Source organism: Microtus pennsylvanicus, chromosome 4, assembly GCF_037038515.1.
Source record: "Microtus pennsylvanicus isolate mMicPen1 chromosome 4, mMicPen1.hap1, whole genome shotgun sequence".
Taxonomy (NCBI): Eukaryota; Metazoa; Chordata; class Mammalia; order Rodentia; family Cricetidae; genus Microtus; species Microtus pennsylvanicus.
The window spans coordinates 49,391,770-49,418,989 of NC_134582.1; the positions used below are offsets into that span (position 1 = coordinate 49,391,770).

Sequence of the window (27,220 nt, forward strand, 5' to 3'; positions counted from 1 at the left end):
AGAGTTAAGGAGGAAAGCCAGAGCAACTGTGACGGTATTATAAGTCACAGTCACTTACAAAATGTTTTAAATTTGAAATTTAAGACATTTAAAGTCACATATTTCCAAAGATCTGCCTCAGCATTTTGTTTTAAAATTTACATTCTCGTCCAGATACCAAAGCTTAGGCAATCAGATTTTAAACTTTTATATTTAAAATGCAAAATGTAAGTTTCATTCATTGTTCGTGGCTTGGCAGTGACCTCAGCATCTTCATAATTATTTAAGGTAAAGACACTGTGATGTTTTACAATATTAAGATGATGTACCCTGGTGTTAGGAACAACCCTAGTTAGAGGACAACCCTGGACATCAATGGGCTTCGGCATAGGGCTTTAGCTTCACTTTACAGAGAGCTGGCTTGCCACCGTCAAGGATTAAGTTCCATAAAAAATATTTTTAAAGATATTTCAAAATGATGATTTTTGTTTTATCTTATATTTTATTTAGGTTTTGTTGTCATCTTTTAGAGGCCTGTTCTTTTGTTGTGAGAGACAGAAAGAGAGTGGATCCAGATGAAGGGAAATGGGGAGGAACTGGGAGGAGCAGAGGGAGGGGAAACATAATCAGGAAAAGAATCGATTTTCAATAAAATATAAGAAAAGAATCTATTTTAAATAAAAGGGAGAAAATAAATGGGAGGTTTAAGAAAATAAACTTGACAGAAGTTTGTTTTTATTTCAAACGTATTTTAAAAATTAAATTTACAATTATCTAAGGCTAAACATGAACTTAATATTTCCACACTATACTATTAAGACAAAGAATGAGTGGGTGTGGATGGGGGGAGATGGGGACCAGTGTGGTGCTGGGTATGGAACCCAGAAACTTGCTGGCAAATGCTTTATTACTGAGCTAAATCTTCAGTCCAAGGAGGAAGAGTTTTTAGTGTTCAGTTTGTTTTCTTTCCTCCATTGCTGAGGACTGAACCTACAGCTTCACATATGCCAGACAAGCGCCCTACCACGGCGCCTTGTCCTTCACTGTGCTGTGTCCTCCACTGAACCGCGTCCTCTACTGAGCTACATCCTCAGGTCCACACATGTAAAGCAATGCTCTTATCTGTAACACTAAAACAAGGCATGCTTTTACTACACTTTCTAGTACACACACACACACACACTTATGTTACAGTATTTTTGATAATAATCTGTTCAGTTTGAAAACATAAACTTTAATGGAAATTGGGAATTCAGTCTTGACAGTGATGTGGAGGTAGTTGAAGGCCTGTGCGCTTCAGGTACACTAAAACATCTGAGGGTGACATCATGGACACAATTGTGAGGAAACAGTGTCCTTGGTGCCATTGTCAGACTGAGTCCGTGTCCTGACCCAGTGACAGCATGACCGAGGCTCTGCAATTACAAATGACAGAAACAAAATCCACTGCAAACACACACGCCTCTGAGTTCCCATGCACTGCAAACACACACGCCTTTGAGTTCCCATGCGCTGCAAACACACACATCTCTGAATTCTCATGCGCTGCAAACACACACATCTGTCTCTGAATTCCCATGCACTGCAAACACACACGTCTCTCAATTCCCGTGCAGACTACAGATTTAAGTGCAGTGTGTTCAAAATCTAAAAAAAAAGCATGTCCATGTAGTTTTCCCATTTTATGCCTTCAGCATAAAACACTAACACAAAAACTAACATTTACACACTATCCTTATAAAATATCATGGTTTCAAGAGAGACAAATGAAAAATACAATTCAATATAGATAATGGAAACATATATTCTAAGAAAGCATAGCTTTACACATAACACTGTTGGCTAGTTATTGTCTTAAGAGAACCTTTAGAAAAAAACAAAGTATTTAGGAGTGTTATAAAGACAGTAGGATGAATAAAGACTGCCCCTCCTTTTGGTTAACATTAAATAAAAGTCAGTGTAATGTGTCAATGAATACCAAGAAAGAACCAAGATTACAAGGGGGTGAATGAGTGGCTGTTTCTCTTCCTAATGATAGTCTCACACTTAAATATAGTATTTATCATATTTCTGCCCACCACAAATGTGATGAGTGAGTGTCTATTAAATACTTGGGAATTCATCGAAACATGGGATGGCAAATCAAACTGGAGACCACACCGATCAGTGAGAGTTTGCAAACTGTCATTGATTTTTGCACAAATAATGAACATATCTTCCACTCAGTAATGAAATCAAGGCCGCTCTCTCTCTGACATGAAGATGAGTGATCGACTCTTTAGAGGTCTCTGTCTTACTTCACATGCAATCTTTAATCTGATTTGTACATAAATCACAGGAACATGATTTCTGAGATTCTTTCCTTAGAATTTACTGGGGTAGCATAAGGAGCCAAGTGGCATTTTCTCAATTTAAATAACATTTGGGCTTTATACATGGAAATTTCATGATAGAACTCAAATCTGCATATGCGCTCCTCATGTTTTCATGTGTTTGCTTTTACATAAGACTCAGAGAAACATGATTTTAGCTTCCAGGGGTGCCAGAAGGAGACCTTTGTGCAGGGTAGGGGCGCCATTCCAAGGAACTCATTTCTGATATGCAAAGAAGATGGAAGCATCAAGAACATGGGCGGGGGTCGGGGGGGCTTGGTGTCTTCTTTCTGACCAAAAGCTATGGTCTCTGTTGCTTCAGACCACCAGGTCCCACCCAGCATTTGCACATACACAGCCTGGGAGTGCGGGTTAGTTCACAGTGTATGGGCAGACCAGCAGCAGGCAGTAACCAGCAGGTATTTCCCTGTTCAGGTTCGATGAGGTCTTGAGAAGTGGGTCATTGTTCCTGCAGAAGGAGTCTCTGAGTCTGAGCAATCTATTAAACCTAGTGGCCACCTGCCCAGTGCTTCATTGTCTGAGTAGGGTCTCTCCTGCTCTGCTTTCTTTTTGCAGGGACTTTAGCCCCTGATAAAGCAATGGCAAGTAAGTACTCTCGCCCATGTTCTGCTCTAAGGGTAAAGAAGGCAAAGAAAAGGTTGTTACTATAATAATATAGCCCACTTTCACAAACCAACACAAAAACACACATTACAACAGAAAAAATAGGCAAACGTCCTGAGTGGACTTCATAAGAAGAAGAATCTAAAAGGGTAAGCACACACGGAGTGTAGTCAACTGTTGGGAACCAGAAATTTTAAACTTTAACATTTACATTAAATATGTCAGGGAAAACTTCAAAATACTGTGATTTGAGGCTGTGCAATAGAACTCAGCAGTGAAGCACTTGCCTTGCTGTACAAAGTTCTAGGTTCAGACTCCAGTACCACAAAAACAAATAAAAATATCCCTTAATGTGGGCTGTTGGAAACAGCACAGTGGGCAAAATTCTAGCTGCAAACATTCAGATCCCATAAAAGACTATTTTTAATTTTTCTCTTGAAAAAATGCTGTTCAGATAGTTAACTATTCTAAAGATGCTTGTCTTTGGGGAAGGAGAGATGAGGATGAAGGTATGCTTAACTATTTCATTGTAATCTTTTATATCACAGTAATTACTCTGGAACTAAAGCAGAAATTGTTAATAAATATTTAATATCTCATGACACTAGAGACAAAATCATCCTGAAGAAGTCTAGTCACAAAAACTGTACAGATCTTTAGAAATAAAATTTGTCATAAAATGGCTTTTTTAAAAAATTCAGATCCCGAGCACCTGCATAAACAGCTGGCTTCTGCAACCCCAGCACTAGGGGTCGGAGAGAGGTGGGTTCAGGGAAATGGCTGGCCAAACAGTGTAGCCGAAACCCTGTCTAAGAGGGTAACACAGAGCAAGGAATAAGAAGGGCATCCCAATGTAAACTAGCTTCCACACCACGCCCTCCAGCCAACACAAAAACAAAGCAGTTCATGGAACAATGAAGACTTCCATACCCTACTGGTGGGGGGCATAAATAGAAAAGAAATACAAACTACATTATGTAATAAAGTTAAAATGTGTATCCCTTTTGAAGCCCAATCTTACTTTCATGAGAAACATTTGCACATATAGTCCTACTTACAAAAGCAGATGTTTCTATATAATCCCAAACCTGGAAACAAGTAAGGGGTGATGGTACACACATATAATCCCAGCACTCAGGAGGTTTAGGCAAAAGAACCTTGAGTTTGAGGTCATCCTGGAAAACACCAAAATCTAAAACCTAACAACAACCAAGGAAGTATAAACAAAACAAAACCTGGAAACAGCTCAAATGGCCATCAGCATAATGGAAGATAAATCAAGGTATACTTTTATAAAATAATACTACATGGTAATAAAAACAAACAGCTACTAAAGAGCCTCCAAAAACCAATAAATCTCAAAAACTTAATTTGAGGGAAAGAAACAGACCAAAATATTATACACTGTATAATTTAATTTATATGAAATTCAAAACAGGCAGAAGTAAACCACGTTATTTAAGACTGTATGCTCAGCAAAAACACGGAGCAAAGCACATTGAGGAAGTTGATTACAAGGAAAGCAAAGCATTTGATTAGCAAAGGGCCTGACAGAGCCTCTGGGGACTCTTCGTTTCCCATTTCCCTCTTGGGTGGTAGTTTTACTTACAAAATTTCACTGGAGAGTCAGACTGTATTTATATAATTTTCTACATCTATAAGCCTCTCGCAGTAAAAGGGTCAGTGGAATTTTTTATTCTCACTTTTCATAAGTATGTTTGAAATGTGAATTTTTCCTTGTATTTAACAATTCTTTCTGTTACCAATGACACATTAACAGTCAAAACCAAGCAAGTACAATCTAAGGATTCAGAACCTCATACAAAACAGCATGGGAGTTATTTTCTACTGAAACATTAACCGAAGCTCTGCTGCTTTCTTGTTGACATCTCATGGAGCATCCACTGTTGCAGCTGCCCAGTTCAGTAGAACTCATTTCTATCTGAACTCGTCTGGCTGGTCCATCTCTGTCCATGACCCACTCAAAGAGTCTTCAGATTTTTTCCTACTGGCCTATTTACACTTCTCAGAGGAAGGAAGTGAAGTGCAGAAGTTTTCAGGCTCTACAAAACCTAGGTACCTAACATCAAGAAAAATCTAGAAGGCTAAAGATCCTGTGAGTCCACTCTTAGGAAAAGATTCATGTGGCCCCATCAATTAGCCATCTTTTAGACAAGGAAATCATGGAACTGAATTGAATTCCCCAGATACTTCTGGATAAATGGTTTTACACAGTGTGTGATGGGTAAAGAAAAAGCAAAGGAAGAGGAGAGAGCTCGAGGGAAGAAAGCTGCAGGAAGGCAGAAGGGGAAGGGAAGGGAAGAGAAGAATTATCTACAGACACACGCGCGCGCACACACACACAGACACACACACACACTGAATGTACCTAGGCTCACAACACAGTGGGTGGTATCAGTATTCACAGAAAACTCAACATTGGCAGTGTTTTTAAGTGTTTATAGAAAAAAAATTCAGAAAAGCTAATAGGTACCCTCCTGCTAACAGCACATGATACATATGTTGCTGAGCAATTAAGGTGCTAAAATGGCACAGCATCCTGATCTCCACTAAATAACAGTGGCAACTTCTGAATCACATCAGCGTATCAGAGACTGGAAAGTATAAATAGAGCAACACACTTAACGCACGCGGAGACCTGGCTATCCTGTGGGTATGTGGGGGGGGGGGGGTTCATTTCATCTCCCAAATCAAATAGAAACTATTCACTGGCAATAGTTTCTCCAAAATATATCTTCTCCAATATATAGTGGTTTTTTTCCCCCTTTTGCTCTACTATGATCAGGTTAAAAAGAATTTTGGCCTGGTGGTAGTGATGCATGCCTTTAATTCCAGCACTCAGGAGGCAGAGACAGGCAGATCTCTAAATTTGAGGACAGCCTGGTCTAAAAAGTAAGTTCTAAGACAGTCGGGACTACACAAAAAAACCATGTTTTGGAGAGAGAGAGAGAAAGGGGGGGGGAGAGAAACACACGCACAAGATGTGGGGTTTTTGTTGCTGTTGTTTCAATTCCATGGAGTAGGCTTCATTGCTATGTTTCAGCCAAAAAAAAAAAACAATATATAATACCATTTATATTTCAGTGGCCAACATTCCATTTGTTTTTTTTTCTATTGAAAGAAAAAATTACCGCCTCCTCCCAGCCTCCCATATCCCTCCCACTCCTCCCTCCCCTCTTCCCTCCCCCCACTTTTCTCATCCTCCCTCTCCAGTCCAGAGCAGTCAGGGTTCCCTGCCCTGTGGAAAATCCAAGGTCCTCCCCCCTCCATCCAGGTCTAGGAAGGTGAACATCCAAACTGGCTAGGCTCCCACAAAGCCAGAACATGAAGTAGGATCAAAACCCCGTGCCCTTGTCCTTGGCTTCTCATCAGCCCTCATTGTCCGCCATGTCCAGAGAGTCCGGTTTTATCCCTTGCTTTTTCAGTCATAGACCAGCTGGCCTTGGGGAGCTCCCAATAGATCAGCCCCACTGTCTCAGTGGGAGGGTGCACCCCTCATGGTCCTGACTTCCTTGCTCATGTTCTCCCTCCTTCTGCTCCTCATTGGGACCTTGGGAGCTCAGTCTGGTGCTCCAGTGTGGGTCTCTGTCTCTATTTCCATCCATCGCCAGATGAAGGTTCTATGGTGATATGCAAGATATTCATTAGTATGGCTATAGGATAGGGTCATTTCAGCTTCCCTATCCTAAGCTGCCCAAGGAATTAACTGGGGACATCGCCCGGGGTACCTGGGAGCCACTCTAGGTTCAAGACCCTTGCCAACCCTAAGGTGGCTCCCTTAACTAAGATATATGCTTCCCTGCTCCCCTATCCAACTCTCCTATATCCCAATCACCCCGTTTCCCCAAGTTCCCCCCGTCCTCCCCTTCTCAGTTTTCTCTCCCCCTCTCCCCTTACCCCCATCCTGCCCCACCCCCAAGATCCCAGTATTTGCCTGGCAATATTGTCTACTTCCCATAGCCCGGAGTATAACTATATGTTTCTCTTTGGGTTCACCTTCTTATTTAGCTTCTTTAGGATCACAAATTACAGACTCAGTGACCTTTATTTATGGCTAGAAACCAATTATGAGTGAGTACATCCCATGTTTATCTTTTTGGGTCTAGTTACCTCACTCAGGATAGTGTTTTCTATTTCCATCCATTTGCATGCAAAATTCGAGAAGTCATTGTTTTTTACCACAGAGTAGTACTCTAATGTGTATATATTCCACACTTTCTTCATCCATTCTTCCATTGAAGGACATCTAGGTTGTTTCCAGGTTCTGGCTATTACAAATAATGTTGCTATGAACATAGTTGAACAAATGCTTTTGTCATATGATAAGGCATCTCTTGGGTATATTCCCAAGAGTGGTATTGCTGGGTCCAGGGGTAAGTTAATCCCGAATTTCCTGAGAAACCGCCACACTGCTTTCCAAAGTGGTTGCACAAGTTTGCATTCCCACCAGCAATGGATGAGGGTACCCCTTCCTCCACAACCTCTCCAGCAAAGGCTATCATTGGTGTTTTTGATTTTAGCCATTCTGACAGGTGTAAGATGATATCTCAAAGTTGTCTTGATTTGCATTTTCCTGATCGCTAAGAAGGTTGAGCATGACCTTAAGTGTCTTTTGGCCATTTGCACTTCTTCTGTTGAGAATTCTCTGTTCAGTTCAGTGCCCCATTTTTTAATTGGGTTAATTAGCATTTTAAAGTCTAGTATCTTGATTTCTTTATATATTTTGGAGATCAGACCTTTGTCTGTTGCGGGGTTGGTGAAGATCTTCTCCCAGTCAGTAGGTTGCCTTTTTGTCTTAGTGACAGCGTCCTTTGCTTTACAGAAGCTTCTCAATTTCAGTAGGTCCCATTTATTCAATGTTGCCGTTAATGACTGTGCCGCTGGGGTTATACATAGGAAGCGATCTCCTGTGCCCATATGTTGTAGGGTACTTCCCACTTTCTCTTCTATCAGGTTCAGTGTGTTCAGATTGATATTGAGGTCTTTGATTTATTTGGACTTGAGTTTTGTGCATGGTGATAGACATGGGTCTATTTTCATTCTTCTACAGGTTGACGTCCAGTTGTGCCAGCTCCATTTGTTGAAGATGCTTTCTTTCTTCCATTGTATACTTTTAGCTCCTTTATCGAAAATGAGGTGTTCTTAGGTTTGTGGGTTAAAATCCGGGTCTTCTAGTATGATTCCATTGGTCGACTTCTCTGTTTTTATGCCAGTACCATGCTGTTTTCATTACTGTAGCTCTGTAATAGAGTTTGATGCCTCCAGAAGCTCCTTTATTGTATAGGATTGTTTTAGCTATCCTGGGTTTTTTTTGTTTTTTAAATATAAAGTTGATTATTGTCCTCTCAAGATCTGTGAAGAATTTTGATGGGACCTTGATGGGGATTGCATTGAATCTATAAATTGCCTTTGGTAGAATTGCCATTTTTACTGTGTTGATCCTCCCAATCCAAGAGCAAGGGAGAGCCTTCCATTTTCTGGTATCCTCTTCAATTTCTTTCTTCAATGCCTTAAAGTTCTTGTCAAATAGATCTTTCACTTCCTTGGTTAGAGTTACCCCAAGATATTTTATGTTGTTTGTGGCTATCGTGGAAGTTGATGCTTCTCTGATTTCCCTCTCTGCTTCCATATCCTTTGTGTATAAGAGGGCGACTGATTTTTTGGAGTTGATCTTGTATCCTGCCACATTACTAAAGGTGTTTATCAGCTGTAGGAGTTCTTTAGTGGAGTTTTTGGGGTCGCTTATTTGTATCATTGGGGAATGTTTAAAAAATCAGAAATCATCAATATCTGCAGGCTGTGTAGTATAATATAATACCACAATATAATATAATATAATACTGGCTTTTATTGATAAATAATCAGGTTCTAGGTATAATTTTGTGAGAAAGTTTGTCATTAATGGGAGATGATCTCTTTCTCACAGTTAAAAAAACAAAAATAAAAAAAAGTAAGCTGGAAAAAACACAACTACATAATCATTAACTATCAACAATCTTAGGAAAACACAAATAGCTTTAACTTGCAAATTTAGAACAATAATATCAGGGAAAAGGTGACAATGTCCCCTTCCTTGGGATGCTTTTTGGCTTATTGCTACTAGCCTTAAAACCTCCTCAGCTCTCCTCATGGGCCAGGAAGGGGCATGTGAGGGGCATTTAGTTCACATATAGACAAGGCTTGTGGCTATGCCTTGTTCTAAATATACACGTGGCCCTCAGGTTAAGACGCCAAACCTGAAATGACGAGTTTGGCACCGGGAAGGAGGATGAGGCAGACTGATGGTGGAGAAACTGCCTTGCCCTTGCTTCTTACAGTTCATCGTTATCATTCTCGTATTGCTGGACAGAGTGTCTTCCAATATCAGAATATCCACAAAATATATTTCATTTAACATATGGACTGATGTATAGTTGATTAAACTCACTTTTATATATGTGAAAAATATGACAAAGGCAAATACAAAAGTATTTGTTGCTACCGGTCAATAATGTAGCTCTTAAATTTCCAGTGTAATGGGGTTATAGGTGAGATACAAAGCATGCCACTTAAATAGTTTAGTATGAAAATAACACGTTTAAAGCAGGAGAGACTTTAATTTTCAGTTAATAGCTGCCTAATTATTAGTTTATTGATTTGACTCAATTACACATTAAAGTTTGTCCATGTATCAGATAGTATACCTAGTTATAAATACTTATAGCAAAATCATAGAATAATTCACATAAAAATTACAGTGATACAAGATGCCAAAAAAGAAACAATTTAAATACTCACACAGATAGAACTTGATTACTACAATGTGATTTTGTAAGTGGAGAATGATTTATCAATTAAATTAAATTAACAAACTGTACTTCACCAATCCCAAGATATTTTTTTCAGTTTCATCTACATGAATTACATAAGGATTTTTCACAATGAATACTGTCATACAGTTCCAGTTGCCTAGACAACAGACATGATCTTGTCACCGTTAAGAATGGCACAGATGGACTTGCTTTGGCAGCACATACAAGGAAACTGGAACAATGCAGAGAATGCCATAGCCCCTGAGCAAAGATGACACACAAATTCATGAAGCATCCCATTTTGTAAAATGACACATACTTGTCAGATATTATAGTTCACATATGAAATCCTATGATGGGGGGAAAGTCATCTGTTTTGTGTTGATTTCATTGGTTAATAAAGAAACTGCTTTGGCCCTTTAATAGGACAGAAAAATTAGGTAGGCGGAGTAGACAGAACAGAATGCTGGGAGAAAGAAGCCGAGTCAGGCAGTCACCATGATTCTCCCACTCCAGACAGACGCAAGTTTTAAGATCTTTCCTGGTAAGCCAGCTCGTGGTGCACACAGAATATTAGAAATGGGTTAGATCAATATGTAAGAGCTAGCCAATAAGAGGCTGGAACTAATGGGCCAGGCACTGTTTAAAAGAATACAGTTTCCGTGTAATTATTTCCGGGGTAAAGCTAGCCGGGTGGCGGGCCGTAGCCCGCCGCCGCTCATATTACAACAATCCTAGCATTCAAGATGCTGGGGCAGGAGTGTTGTCCTGAGCTTGGTGGCAGCCTTTGCTAGATAGGGTGCTCTAGGCCAGAGCAATTTCCTGCCTCCACAGAGACAGCTACAACAAACTGCTTGTTGCTCCTGAAGCATCCTCAGACACCTCCAGCCCTGTAAAGCTGCATTCAGCACATCACAGGAGGACTACAGGGAGGGCAGGTACAAATTAGAAAGACTAAAAACTTCCCCACACCTCGGGGGGGCCCATCAGGCAGGTGAGAGACAGAGCATGAATACAGCACCTATCAGAAGAACTCACTACTGAGGCATTCTTTGAAGGATGCTCATTCATCAACACTCTTGACAGCTCACAGAATGGCATCCAAGAGAAGAAGTAAGCATTAGCAATTCAATCAAGCAGTGATTCAAGCATAACTTAACCAAAAATGTGAAGAGGTTTTTAGACATATCTTCCTAACAGTTCTTATGCTTCTCACCCCCTATACACAGAGCAACATGATAAAAAAAATCTGCGTCTAAAACAAGTTAGAAAGATCTCTTTTAACAAAATTGTCAATTAAATTAGCAACAGTTCTTTCTAAGTGAATATAATAATACTCATGAATTAAATATGTTTGAGACCCAGGAAAACACAAGGATAGAACTCAGAAAGCACATTGTTAAAGGAAAAAGAAATTATTTTAAAAAATGTACATACACTAGGGTCTTATTCATACAGTTTTGTAGCCGTGCATACTAGAACATCTAGATAATAAAAATGAACTGAATGACTTGACATAATTGCAGCCATGAACTGAGCCAGGAGAGCTAGGACAGTCAGCATCTGGAATCCCAGGATACTCTGTCTTAACTGAACTACTTGTATTGATAAATATTTTAGGCTGTTAGGTAAGATTATTTTATATTTTCTTATTTTCTGTAATTTGTGGATATATTTTTATAATTAACAAGGCAGTAATCAAATAAATATGTAAGACCAGCTTCTTCTGCACAAGATATATGCTGATGGCAAGCATTTTAACTCCACCTCCATGCTTATGACTTTTTAGCAATAATGTATTTTCCAGTCAAGCACTTTGTCTTAAGAAAAAAATAAAAAACAAAAAAACATTTTATGTTCACTTTGGGCAACCATTAGTTAAAGCATACATGCAGGAAAAAGAAAAAGCTATCAAATATGTTTAATTTTAATGGTTCCATTTGATTGTTTGAGAATTTTGTACATGCATCAAGGTACACTGATCACGTCCACTCCCCATCCTCTCTACTCTAATTCCCTTCCTGTCCCCACCGCCACTATTCTCTCCAAAAATCATGGCGGTTTGTTTGTTTCTCCACGCAGCACTGCCGGCACATGTATGGAAAAATACGGGCACATGTATGGATACATACCAGATTCTGTATGGATACGTACCAGCACATGTATGGATACGTACCAGCACCTGTATGGATATGTGCCGGCATATGTATGGATATATATTGACATCTGTTTGGATATGTGCCGGCATCTGTATGGAGATGTGCTGGCATCTGTTTGGATATGTGCCGGCATATGTATGGATATGTATTGGCATCTGTTTGGATATGTGCCGGCATCTGTATGGAGATATGCTGGCATATGTATAGAGATGTACCAGCATATGTGTGGATATGTACCGGCATATCTGTGGGTGTCGGGCCATATGATGGAGCATGAGAAGCCAGTTGAGCAGAATCCTGAAGAAAATGACTCTCCTGTTGCCAAAGTCCCTCCGTGAGACTTTGTGACCAGCTCCTCCTTCTACCTTTTCTGACTTGAGCTTGTGTGGGTCTCTAGCACACTGTCACAGATGATGTGAGTTCATACCAGCAACTGTCCTGTTTGTGTTCTGAACACAGATTCATTGTTGTCATCCATCCCTTTGGTTCTTAAAACTTTGTGGCACCCTCTTCTCTGAAGAGTCCTAATTTGAGGAGGAAGCTGTCTGATGTTTGTACGGGCAATATTTGCTACAATAAACTAACCAAAAGTAAACCATACACATATACAAATCTCACTAAATGAATAATGAAACTATTTTTTTTCTTAGAATTGTAGTTAAAATGCTTTCATTTTCCACTCTAGCCTTCAAGCTTTTTAAAGTAAAATAACTAGGGAATTATGCACAATTGTACTTACATGCTATATCAACTTCATTGTCCCTCTTTCTACCCCTGGCCCAGTGGTATTAGCCACATAGCCGTGTCTGTCCTTTAACTCTCTCTTTGAAGGAAAAAAATGAAAGGAAAAAGATAATGTAATACATTTGTTGCCGTGATAACAGAAAATTTCTTGTCAATAGCATTTTGTGAGAAATATTCACTTCCACCTAATCTTCTTGTAATAACACTTCTTATTTAGTCTTTAAAATTTTATATATGTATACAAAGTATCTTGATCATATCTAAAAGTTTCATTTATTTACTTTTATCTGTATGTGTGTATGTTTGCATGAGTTTATGTCCACCATGTGCGGTATAGGCTAGAAGATGTTGGAGCCCCTAGAACTTGAGTTACCAGGCGGGCATGAGTCACCGAATGTCAGTGCTAGGAACAAATGCCAGGATCTCTAAGAGAAGAATGAATGTTCTTAACTACGGAGCCATCTTTCTAGCCCACCATGTGCTCCTTTCAAAATTATTTATTTGTCTGTTCTTTATTTATTGATAACCCAAAGTCCAATTAGTGCTGATCAGATGCACATGGGTACGGGCACCCACTGGGACACGGGCACTAGCCAGTAGCCATACCCCCAATGTCCCCAAAGAAATGTGACTCTGCCTACTGCAACAACCATTACCTGCCACTAACTCCTCTGTTAGGGGCGGGGTGTTGAATTTGTTTTTAACAATTTCTTTTTTTTTTTAATGCTAAAACTTTTAACTGCCTTGATCTTCTGTGAGTCTTGAGTAGGTAAACACAGCCGCCGCGAGTTCCTACATAGTTTATGAACATGCTTTAAACCCTTATCATTTGCTGTCCCAAAGGAAATCCTTAATTCATACATCTCAAGCTTCCCATTTTCCAGCAGAGTTCCCTTGGTTATGTAAGGGTGGGCTCAACTCCTTCTATCTGAAACATTACTTTCATCTTCCTTCTATGGAAAGATAAGTGAGGTGTGCATTTTACAGTTCAGAAAGAACTATGTAAGATTGAGCACAGGTTGGAGTAAAGGTAGGAAGTTCCTCTACTTTATTCTGTGTGCGCTCTCAGTTCAAGTTGGATTCTAGGGGCTGACAAGATGGCTCAATGAAGAAAGAAGTTTGCAGTTAAGCCTGACCACTTGAGTTCAGTCCTTAGAACCCACAGCAGAAAGAGACACCAGACTCCTGCAAGTCATCGTTTGACCTCTATCTGCAATGGCACGTGAACACTCACTCCCTTCCCTGCATGCTCAGAAAATTAATGACTGTAATTGAAAACAATTGGGATGCAGTAATGGAACTTTATTGTCTTCTAGGTTATAAAGACAGGATGAAAGCTCTCATGGTATCACTGATGGGGACAGAATAACAGCTCATCTCTGGAAAAAGATCCTAGAGCAAGACCATAGGACTGTTCAACACGCCAATCTTAGCAATGACTTGGACTTCCGGGCACAAGGATCATGAAGCCTCCCTTTTGTGTCTTGACACCTGCCAAACAGTATCTCAGCTACAGAACAGTGACACAGAAAACAAAGAAAGGAAACTCCTCAACCTCCTTTGCCAACATCTGGAACACAGCAAAGCACTACCTCGGTCTTACTTGTTCCCACCAGATCATGTATAGCATGGCCAAGACACACCCAAAACTTAGCAAAAGCAGCCTCCACAACCCCCCTGGGCCTCCCCAGGACTGGTATCTTAACAACAATCCAACCAATACTAATATTCAATTAATATTCTGAAGAAGTATATCCAAGCACTCAAAGTTTCCACTCTGTGTTTTAATTAAAATTCTCAGAGGTTCACAGTGAGATTGTGCTTCCTCTCTAGCCTGCTTCCCCTAGAGTTCTGCTGGCTGTCAATTTGCATATAGTGCTCACTGTGACAGAGTTACCATCTGCTTAAATAACCCACATCTCGGAGGTTTACACGGCTGCACGTGTCTTGGCAAACCTTTCAGTTTATAGATCTAGGTCAGTCCGCCTCGAATTTTAACAGAACAGTTGGTTTTCCTGTAGAAACAACTGTATTTAGACTTTGGGAGTGTTTGCTTTTCTTTAGCAAGTGTTTGATCATCTGCAAGTCCTTTAATTGTAAGAAGGCAACACCATAGAGGGAAAAAAGTATTAAAGAGGCATTAAAGAGAAGAGCTTTGGAGGTGGCTTCTAGCCTGATGAGTAAGTAGGTAATAGAACTGGGAGGCTTGAGTCTCAAACAAAAAGGAATTTCAGTGATTTTGTTTTCTTCCTTGGAAGGCATGCTCGTGTTTGTTCGTTGCTTTTGGAAGGCTCTGCGTCAGTATAAAGATATGCTAAAGATGGCTTCTAAGACAGATGCTAACCTCCTCATCTCATAAATAGCCACCTGCTGCTCTTCTATCAGAAAAATCACTTCAAAGCTTGTCCGCTTCAGTGCCTGCCCTCCGACCCCAACAGTGACGTCGGGGAGTGTCCCATTTCACTAGTAAGCCACTGCCGCAGACACAAAACCACCCATTCTCGTGCTTTTTATGAAACCCACTGGTGTTTATAAACTACACAGATAAAGTTGGGAACTCATTCTCAAGACTTCCTAAGCCCAGTTCTGCTCTGAGTCCTTATTCTACAGCTCTCCATTTTCCAATGGACCACCGAGCTCGTCTGCCTCGGGAAAATCTGTAGTAGCGCTATTTAATTCATTCAACTTAGCCATTCCAAATTGCACTGACAAACACAGACTGACTGTTTAACTGAACTCTGGGTCTCGAATACAGCAGCCATGAAGGATGACGGTTAAATAGCATAAAAATCTAGCTAACAAGGTACTAAAAATATATTAGAAAATGCATGCAAAATGACATACACACGCATGCATCTGTGCATAGATTGAGTGCAACAAAAATACAATATTCATACTTTAGGTGTGAAATTTGTTATTCATGAGTCCTGAAAGATAAACAGTTAATTAGTAACATGAATTGGAGTTTACTAAAATAATTGTTTTTTTGACACCAGTACAATAGTTAGATCTTGCAATTATTTTCTATCATAGAAAGGAAGAAAAAGAATTTTTTTTAGAGAAAAAAAATTACTCCTTCTCCGCCTGTGGCACATCTGGGCATGGTTTATACATCCTTGAGTATGTAGCATCTGGCATCATTATAAGTGGATTTGATGGTTCAGGGCTGAAGCTGATTGGCAGGAACCACTAAGATCTGCAGAAGTGGTCCTGGTGTTGCTATGGTGACAGAGCTCATCTTTCCAAGTGGCGCAGGCAGGGTTTCTCATAATGAACTATATCCTGGGCCAGGAACCCTGACAGCTCTTAACCCTACCTGGCTTCAGTCTTTTCTCTGCAGCATCTGTTATTCGACCTTAAGTTCTGAAGTCAAGATTCAATCACTTTACACTATGACTGAAGCTACTTCAGACAAAGGAAACTTAGTGGTACAAACTGGATTCCATTCAAATAAATTGCAGAAATTCTCCTTTCTGAATGGGTCTCTCATGCTGCTAACTCCAAGAGATGCCATGTATACCGAGGCAGTGATTTGGGGGCGCTAAACCCTAGAACACTTCCAGAATTGCTCCCCCCCAAAAAATTATGTGGCAGTATCATGGTGCCACTGAATTGGTGTCAGCCAATAATACAGCATTTTCAATCCTTTCAAAGACCCCTTTCAAATAGAAAAGAAACAATAATTTTCTAAGTAGGTTGGAATTTTTCTATGATCACTTAAAACAGTCTGTTGTTGTTGTTGTTTTCTGCCTGATTCTTTGGAAGAAAAGAACTGAGTAGGGATTATTGGTTTGTGCTTTTAATGAGACAAAGATCCCTTTAGAGATACCTAGTAAGTCTTGCTCAGAAATAAACATTTATAAAACCCCTCTCCTTGAGACTCACTGTAATAAATTCAATTGTTAAATAAAAAGTGTGCACTCAGCGGTGCACAACATTGTTCCCTGGTCTACTCATGAGCCGCACACATTGTCTGGTGTACTGCACAGATGCTGCATGCTCAGTTCTGTCGGCTAGGCACTTATTTACACAGACCTAGCAATTTCGTGTATGTACATGTCTGTGTGCATCTATTCTATGTATGCACACATATATGAATCCATATAATATAGTGCATAGGACTTCATGGGTGAGTATGTATATGTCAGCGTCAGAAAAATATATTTCATTGAGCTTTTTAGTCTTTCATGTTGGCAAATAGCTTTTCCCCAAGTTATTCTGGATTATTTAAGGTTCACCATAAAAACAGTTACAATTGTTTATTTTCATTTGATATGGAAACACATTATTGTGTAAAATTATAAAATGCAGCTATATCGTAGATCCCAGCTCGTGTCCATTTGAAAGAAAAGGCAGGTCTATGGAGCTGCCCAGGGGTCTGCGATGACTCTAGCATGACCACGCAAGTCTTCCCTGTGCCATCTGCACAGCCCCAGACTCATTTCTCCAGGCTGGAGGCAAAAGGAAAACACCAGAATCGTAACAGCAATAAGACCTATTGAGAAAATACCTTAAAATACTATTCTAGCTACTGCAACATAAACTAATAGAATCAGTTAACTCTTTAAGTTCTAAAAAGAGAAATTTATCATATATTAGCTCTCCTTTTTTCCAAGTTACACCACATACCAAAATGATCAAATAACCATTAACCATGCCTGAGAAATAACCGAGCGTTGCTTCTGCTAATACTTTATTGAAAAGTTCCCAAGGTCACAACTTTTATATTTGTGTACCCATTACGCTCTCAGCAGATTTGATGCCCTTACTGCTAAGAAATGGTCCTCTGGGCATCAACGATGATATGAAATGGATGGGATCATGCCATGTAGCAGCACAGTTGAGACACACAAGAAGCTGTCAGACATAAACTTAGAGGGGGAAATGTGACTGATTTCACGACCAGCTCTGTCGTTACAACATCTAGATCAGCTGCAAGGTGATATCGACTAGCGTTGCTCTTTCAGAACTGTGGGCATGATGTCCCTTATGGAGGGAAGCTTTCACAGGAAGTTCCCAGGGGAAGTAAAGATAAAATGTCTACAAATCCGCTGAAACTGTGATGAGCAATTGGCTGAGTTTAACATCACTTGGAGTCCCTGGAAATTTGCTGTGTGTTCGCAGTGATGAATGGTGACTCTAATGCTTTATGACACAACCTAACTGATGCCAGAATTTGAGTCAACGGATAGTCTCCCAGCCCACTGCTACAAGACCAACTCAAGGCCATGTTCTACCTTTAATGGACTCCATCTTGAGTGATTCCATTCCTGGGGCCTTAGAAACCACAATAAAGCGCTAGAATTCAAATGCCACTACCATTCAAGGGACGTCTTCGGTCTGTAAAATCAGTTTCTCAGAATTTATCTGCCCTGTGCCAATAACCTTCTTTTTCTTAATTCTTCTCTCAAACAATACATCCTGAGCAATTTCCCCTCCCTCCACTCCGCACAGTTCTCACCCCTCCTTCCCCTCCCCCAGATTCACTCCTCCTCTTTTGCCCCTCAGAAAAAAACAGGCCTCTCTGGGCCAGTATCTTACTGAAATATAAACATGTGTAATGTTCCCAGTAGCACATCACGGGGTAGGGATGCAATGGACAGAAATCAGTCCAGTGAAGGTTTTCATCTAAAATGATCGATCCTCAAGTTGCTGTCCACAGAGAAGTGGTAGCAAACTTGCATGTGTAGTTTGAAGACCAAGTTGCTTATAGACTTCGTAGGTAAAAGAAGCTAAACCTCTAATGGCAAAAGAACGATAGCTAGGAATAAAACGTTTACAGCTTTTTTTTTCTTCCAGAAGGAAAACTTCTGTCTTTAACATCACTTGTATTTACCTACATTTATGAAAGAAAAGTTACCATTATAACCTAAGCTGCTTAAGGAAGGCAGGGTCAAAATGATGAAGCAAAACTCACCAAAGTTCTCCTCCCAAAACCATCCCAAGGGACTATTTAAGTGACAGATTGCAAATGCTAAATTTCAAATCAGAGACAGCTTAAGGGAGACAGCAGGGCTTTGGAGAGCACACTATCAACCAGTGGAGGGCAAGGGGCCCAGGGGCCCAGGGGCCGTGTTGTTGTCTTCCAGAATGCAATTTTTAAAAAAAGTAAAAATCAACATGGCTTGAAAGAAAATAGAGAAGTATAAGATAGTTCTAAGTGTTTAAGCATTTATGGGCGAACAGTATCTGGAAGTAGGAATCGTGGCTGCAGAGTGAAGGGCCTGCTTGAGTAAACTCTTAGCAGAACATGTCTTAAACACAACTGTGAGCCCTGACCCTCACAGTCAAAGGCATGAGTGAGGCCAGAGAGGCGGGAACAGCACAAAACAGCTAGCAATAGAACTGAACGGCATCATTAATAACGTCGATAGGAGCAGACAGTGAAAACATGTGTTTAAAGGTATGAAATACAGAACTCCGAAAGTACACTTCAACTTCCAATGGACATTGTGTATTTAAAAACACAATGGCATTTTCAGGTATGTGAGACTAAGTTATCACCTCAGGCAACATCTGGGAAAAAAGTACTACAGGAAGAATTAAAGTAAAATAAAAACTGGATGCAAGGGGCAGACAAAACATAGACATAGTGATGGACAAAGAAATCATAGATCAGCTACATACATGGTTATTGCAGATAAGTTTTTGTTGCAGCTTTCAAAGACTGCAGTAACAATTTATCAGTCAAATCGCAAATGAGAACAATAGGAAAAATGTCACGGAAATACAGAGAAAAGGAAATTAAAATAATGTGAAAACCAAGGTCTTGAAGAGGGAGACGGTGGCTGCTAAATGGATACCTCTCATGAAAAGTGAAATATAAGTTTAAATGTGTATTAAATTTGCAAGTCTTCCACTAGAAGAAGAGAAACGCTTAGTGTATGCAACCCAAACCAATTCAGATTTGGTCAATGTCGGTTTTTTTCCAAGTCAAATTGGTATTTTTTAACCAGGTTATTTGCCACCACAAAAATAGAACTATTTACATAAAATCCAGATGGCTCGGAAGGTCTACATTTTAAAAAGGAAAAAGATGCAAATAGGGAATAGAAAACTATGTTAGTAAAAAAAAAATCAGGAAGACTGCTTTGTAAAAAAAAAAAAATTAGGATAACACTGAGAAGCTTTATCCACTAAGTCTTCACATCTAGAGAGGATGGGGAGGGACAGCTGGCACTGAAGGTCTTGGGGAAAGCTGCACGGGAGCCGGCTGCTGTAGAAGCTCCCTAAAATAGAAGCACCTAGGAAAGGAATCTAAATGACATCATCAAATAACAGGGGAGACTACACTCCACCTAGACATCTGATGCCATGAAATAAAACTTCCTGTGCCAGGAATAAGTTACATCTTGTTGAAATTTAGGCAAAAGGAATCCCGTAGAAGATGCTCCTAAACATCACAGGCTATGGTGATGGTTATTGGTTACCCTCCATTACCTAATGGTCAGTCCCTATCACCGAAGACACCACTTACGTCACCAATCCTAAAGAAACTGTTGGTGCCCAACTAGAAGCTTCACCCCTACTGACTAGTGTTCATGGTGCTACAGGGTGCCTTGCATGCTGCAGGAGAAGAAAAGAAAATAATGAGTGTCACCCCACTGCAAACCCTGCAGCTTACGACGGGGACCTGCCTGGAAGCCAGACTGGTGCGGCAGTGATACCGTGCCCTCAGAGGAATCCGCCACTTTTTACTGGATTTAAGACCACTCCATGAGATGGAACCCATACCTGACACCGCTAAAGTGGCCGGCAACCTGAGACTAGATAGGTCATAGACAGGCCTAGGGAAGCTATCATTCTGCTAAGGAAGCAGAGGAATAAAATGACTCTTACTGACAGACACGCTGCTGTATCCATAGATCGGAGCATCACTCAGCTGTCATCAGAGAAGCTTCTTGCGGTCAGTGGGAATTAACACGGCGATCCATAGCAGGACAGTATGCAGAGAGTGAGAGTTTGGAGCACTCAGCCCTAAAGGAGCCGTCTTTAGCAAGGCCCTCCTCTCCAAGGCTCAGGGATCTGTGCAAAAGGGGAGGTAGAAAGACTGGATGCAGCGGCGCACATCTTTAATCCCAGCACTTGGGAGGCAGAGGCAGGCAGATCTCTGAGTGTGAGGCCAATCTGAGTTCCAGGACAGCCAGGGCTGTAAAGGGAAGCCCTATCTCAAAAAAAAAGTAGGGGGAGGGATGGAGAGAGAAGGGAGAGGAGGAGGAAAACTGTCAGAGGAGATAGAGACAAAGCAGGGCGGATGCACTTATAAACCCACAGAGAGTGCTGCAGTACACACGAGACCTAGCCAGGCTCAAACCAGAAATCCAGCAAGGAGAAAGAAAAGAGGACACAATGTCCCATCCCTGACTGAGAGGCTATTTGCAACTGATACTTGCTGGGAAAGGGAAAATCAGTTTTCACCAAAGGAATGTCACTGAGAAGATCAACAACACTCTAGACCAGGCCCCATGCCCTGGCTTAGCCGTACAACACACAGAAGACTCCACATTGTGTGTGAGTATGTAGTTTTTGTTTTTTGTTTTATTTTTGTCTTACTAATTTTATTTCTTTTTGTTTGTTTATATATTCATTTTTTGCTGTTTTTCTAATTTTTATAGAGAAGCAGAGAACATACAGTTGGCTGATTAGGAAGGTGGGGAGGATCTGAAAGGTCTTGAGGGAAGGGAAAGAATATGATCGAAATAGAATGTGTGATATATTACTTAAATAAAAAATTAATATTTAGAAAAATATATCATGAAAATTGGCACAAAATACACTGTACACATTAAAAAGTTCCCAGACAAGATGGAAGGTGAGGACCAACACCTAACGTGGTCTCCATACATGTGCACCATACACATGAATGCACACACACGCTCACACACACAAGATAGGAAACTAATTTAACAGTTCATATCCACACCTCTTCAAGGACGAGAGAATTCCATGCTACAGAAACAATGCAAAGGTTATTAAGTTTCTTATAATGCATAAATAATTCAACCACTGGGAACAGAAAAAGTCACAAGAAGACAAAAAGACCAATTCAGGAATGCAACCACTTCTGAACTATTAAACCGTATACCAGCTTCCTTCACCTCTATGAAAGGAGACAAAATATCAACAGAATGACAAGAGTCAGTAGCGGTTTAATCCTCCTTCCCAAGGCAGACGAAGCTGACAGCATGCAGATAAGAAACCCCGAGATGCGTTTGACTCAGTAACTAGTAGCTAAGAGAATTCCATACAACAGAGACTGCAGTTAATAATAATGGCTCAAATATTTCAGAGTCGCCAAAAGCACAAACCGTAAGAGTCTCGAAAAAAAGAGTGTCAACGACAGATATGCTGACCGCTGATTTAATCATTCCACAACGTATATGTGTCATTACATTCTACCTTGTCACAAATCGTATACAATTACTGCTTGAACCTAAACAAACTAAAGAGAAAAATGTGAGGGGGAGCAGTCATTCTCACTGGTGGACACTGAAGCCACGCAGGCAGAGAAACGCTGACTTTCCTATCACTCCGCACCGCGTCGGGCTCTTTTAAGTTGGTTTATAAATCAAGGGAAAATAAAGAGAATAAATAAATTTAAGGGAGAAATTAATAGTTCACTAATCTGTCATATTTTTTTCTTCCTTCCTGGAACCACACATATCAGTTTCACAAAAACATAGAAAAAAAAAACTTCAAAGTTTCTTCACTAGAATAACGCTTCCAAGAATGTGGGAAAACAGGAGCCCCAGGAGGGGTAGTACACAGTGATGCATGCTATTTGGATGGCTGTTTTTCCTTTTATATTGAAATTGTAAATGAGGGCACATACTGACACAAGGATTCCTATTATCAAAATGTCCTCTCTGTACCAGCCAGTGTGTGTACATGTGTAAATGAATAGACATATTAGAATATGCACTGTCATCGTGTGGCTTTGGAAATGACAAAGGTTCTTTTCAAAAAAATCATTTATTCAGTGTGTGTGTGTGTGTGTGTGTGTGTGTGTGTGTGTGTGTGTGTGTTTGGGGCAGGGTGCACTTGTCACTTGCCATGACGAGTAAATGGGAGTCAAAGGACAATGTGAAACAGTTTGGTCTCTCCTTCCACAACTGGAGATCATACTCAAATGATCAGGCTTACCAAGAAGCACGTTTACTTACTATGCCGTTTGCTGTCCCCTGAGTAAAGTTTTATGCTGGTCACATGGTTTTCCACAGATGTTTATTGTGTACAAGTCCCTCCCTTGACCCCTAAGAATGTATCAGTGGACACATTCTGGAAGCAAATTCTATAAAAGCTATAAAAATATAGCATTGTAAATATTTTTAAAAATTATATATAAACTACTGTAAAAATGCTACCAAAATACAAGTTATAAAATCAAGTTCTCAGCTAGGAAAGAGACGGAAACGCAGCACAGGTGCTTCCGGCTGGCTAGGGGAAACACTGAGAATAGAAGTAAATAAAACCAGCTAAGGTGAACAGACATAGCAAGAACTGGGGACTGGATGAAAGGACGAAGGGGACAGAGAGAAACATTGTGGGATTCTGACGGGGTTGTTTTTAGATGGAGGCATGAAGAAACCTGGTGAATAAGGCAAGAAGACATTTAAGAGTAGAGCATAGACAGAGAGAGGTGAGACTGTATTCAGGGTGTTCTGAGAATATCCACATTCTTGGAAAGGAATGAATGAGAAATGGTTTGACCATACCTCGTGGTTCCCATCAGGGGAAGGATTTGGATTTTATTCTAAATGCTAGATACTATGCTACTATAAAAATTGAAAATTAAGCCCTAGTACAGAGCATCTACAGGACACAGATTAATAAATATGCCACGCCTGTTAACACTTCTGTGTTAAAGACACATAAGACAATATTGAATGTTCTGTAAACTCATATATTTATAAATATTGAAATGTTCTGTGAACTCACATATTTTTAAATATTGAATGTTCTATGAACTCACATATTTATAAATATTGAAATGTTCTGTGAACTCATATATTTATAAAACAACATTTTTTTTAAATTGAAAGATGCATTCTAAAGAAGAAATGCTGATCTTCCTAAAATGGAGAAAAGTAGCTGAAAAGGATTTTGGCAACTCTATATGTTTTTAGAATTATTTGTGAGAGAATGACTATGTCTGGCTAAATTGAAAACCAGATAAATAAAACGAAAGGTTATATTTTACTATCAACAGACTTTTGTGGACCTAGAGACTCTGTATTATAACTTCCTCCTCCTGGGGGTACTTCCTTGAAATCTTAGGAGTACAATTTCAGTGAACGACATATGAGAATACCACAAAAGCAGCCATTTCTGTCCCCGTTACACGTAAATATCAAATGTGCTGTGGTTAGACCATTAGCATTAGATGGTAACTATACAATGAGGTATCATAACTAAAATGGTTATTGTTGCCAAGCGAATGGGTTCTCAGCTTACGTACACAATAATACAATGTTAGACACAACAGGAGGAGTATCTAGACCTACAGAAAAGTGAGTCACAGTCAGGCAGCCATCTCTAGGATCTCTGACTCAGGGAAGAGCGGATTTAGATTCAGTGCTAACGCATGCCTTCCTAGAAAGCTAATCAAATAGACACACACTGATGAGTAAGTTGAAGTCCTGGTCTCCTAAGTTATGCTGTGAATCAGAACGGGGAGAGGTAACGGGCACCAGCTGTTGTGGGGAGCGGCTGATGTCCTGAGTGATTGTGTATAGTTGATGTGAGCACAGACATGCCAAGGCCCCCAATATCTCAGACCCATGGGAATGGCAAAGCCTCCTCTGGGTCAGGCGCAGAAGAATAGAAAAGTCTTCTTCTGTTTTGAGTACAGATGTTAGGAACAACTGACATGTAGCTAAAACTAGTGTATGCAGAAACAATTAACCACAGGTTCTTCCTTCCAGATGACTGACGGTCACCTAAAACCACTCCTCTGCAGAGACCTTCTACTGAAATTAATAAGCCTGCTTCCTTCTCGTTCTGCTGTATTTAACAAACCCATCTCCTCATCCATCTGTAAACAATAAACCGAACTCATCACACCACCATATTTAATGAACGTGCTGAGTTTCCAGTCTGCTGGTGCCATCTCCATCACGGCACATATCCATGTACATGTATCTATCCCTCTTTCATTCCCTTGTCAGTCCCGTCAGGTCCATCGGAAAGCCATGCGGGTCATGGCAAGTTATAACTGAATATCCATAGCCCTATGTAATGGCTTGAATGAGACTGGCCTCACAGGCTCATATGTTGGAATACGTGGTCCCCGATGGTTAGTGGAAGCATTAGGTGTGACTTGTTGGAGTTGTGCACTGGGGGCAAGCTTTGAGGCTTTAGAAAACTCATGCCATTTCCAGAGAGACTGCTCAGCTTGTGGACTGAAACATGTGCTCCCAGGGATGTGGGCTCAGAGTGAGATGTACGCTCTCAGGAATGTGGGCTCAGACTGAGATGCATGCTCTCGGGGATGTGGGCTTGGACAGAGATGCATGCTCTCGGGGATGTGGGCTCGGGCTGAGATGCACGATCTCAGGGATGTGGGCTCTGACTGGTATGCACGCTCTCAGGGATGTAGGCTGGGATTGAGATGCATGCTCTCAGGGATGTAGGCTGGGATTGAGATGCACGCTCTCAGGGATGTAGGCTGGGATTGAGATGCACGCTCTCAGGGATGTGGGCTTTCAGCTGCAGCTCCAGTCATTAGGCACCACACCTTCACTCCATCATCATAGACTCTGACCCTCCAGAACTGTAAACCAAATGAAACTCTTTTATAAGATGGCTTGATCATGGCATTTTATCACACCAATAGAAAAGTAACTAGTACACCCTGTAAATGAATTTTCTTAATTCCAGGTTGTCAAAATACTGCATTCAGATACGAGAATAATACAAAGGAGTAATGCTAAATCTTTGAAAATACATAGATCCTTTAAAAGAGTCCCATAGACTCTTGGGTTAGAGAGATGGTTCAATGAATAAGAGCTCATACTCCTCCTGAGTTCTTAATTTTGGCTCCCAACATCCACTTTGAGTGGCTCACAACTGGCCTGTAACACCAGCTCTTGGGGCTCCAATGTCTTTGGTTTCTGCAGGCATCTGCACTCATGTACATGATGGAGGAAGGTCATTGGTTAAGTAATAAAGAAATTGCTTGGCCTCATAGGTTAAAACATAGGTGGGAGGAGTAAACAGAACAGAATGCTGGGAGGAAGAGGAAGTGAGGTAGACGCCTCAGACAGACGCCATAGCTCAGCTCTCGGGGGCGCACGCGATGAAGCTATGACCCAGGATGGACGTAGGCTAGAATCTTCCCGGTAAGTGCACCTTGGGGTGCTACACACATTATTAGAAATGGGCTAGTCCAGGTGCGAGAGTTAGCCGAGAAGAGGCTAGATATAATGGGCCAAGCAGTGTTTAAAAGAATATAATTTGTGTGTTGTTATTTCGGGGCATAAGCTAGCCAGGCGACCAGGAGCTGGGGAGGCAGGAACACAGCCCGCAGCTCCTACAACATGTACATATACCTAAACACAGACAGACAGACACACACCCTACACATAATTAAAAATAATAAAGAATTAATCTTCTCTTTGAAGATTCCTACAGACCCTTTAACAATGAACACATTGTTGGTATCCTCCTTCTAGTAAAGGGACTCATGCTAGAATAATCAATTTCATTTCCCTCCAACTGACACTGAAGACGGTCTTAAAATTTTGTTGAGATACTTGAATAATTCTATTTATAACACTTCCAAGTAATTAATTATCTTAATTAGAAAAGTGAAATATGTAATATTGCCCAATTGCTGATTTGCAATCCCAGCCAGAGTACAGTAATGAATGCTAAACCAAGTTTAAGTTTTTGTGTGAATTTTGATATAAGGTATAGTGTCTAAATTATACTCCTAAAATACAGTGCTCAAATCTAAATATATCTTGTTTCCTAGCACAAAATAGGTATATGTCATTGAGCGATTTCTTTAAGTTCTTTGTAGTAGTCAGTTTCCTCACTAAAAACTGAGTTGATAAGATTTACTCCTAGTTATTCTAGTGGGACTACAGGTTGCTCTCCTATTGCTGAATACAATACCCACACAAGTCATTGGCTATATAGAAGCTGAGGTGGTGTCTGCATAGAGCCTTTGCCCTGACACGCTACTGACTTTGGTACAGGAAGGTTCTCTGTACACTACCAAATGAGAAGTGTAAACATCAAGCCAGACACAAACCCTCTGATCCACAGTGGTGTCCTGCCTGCAAACTACACTCGTGCAATGGCAGCACAAAGCTTGTGGGAGTCACCAGTGTCTTGTGTGCCTCAAAGCCCACTCCATGAGATGCAAGGCAGACCCGACACCAAGAACCGGACACTGGAGACCCAAAGACCTAGGGTCAAACCAAACGCTATTGTTCTACTAAAAGCACTCAAATTACTCCTAATGACATACGACTGCACTCATAGATCAGTGCCTCGCTCGGCCACCATCGGGGAGGCTTCCCCC

At 40.6% G+C, this 27,220-nt stretch overlaps 1 protein-coding gene and 1 pseudogene across 1 annotated transcript in view; one reads left to right on the forward strand and one right to left on the reverse strand.

The window, feature by feature from the left end:
- Camk4 (calcium/calmodulin dependent protein kinase IV) overlaps positions 1–27,220 on the reverse strand; it is a 218,906-nt gene that overhangs the window by 142,006 nt on the left and 49,680 nt on the right. The window lies entirely within an intron of this gene.
- On the forward strand, positions 9,994–10,093 carry LOC142849176 (U6 spliceosomal RNA; annotated as a pseudogene).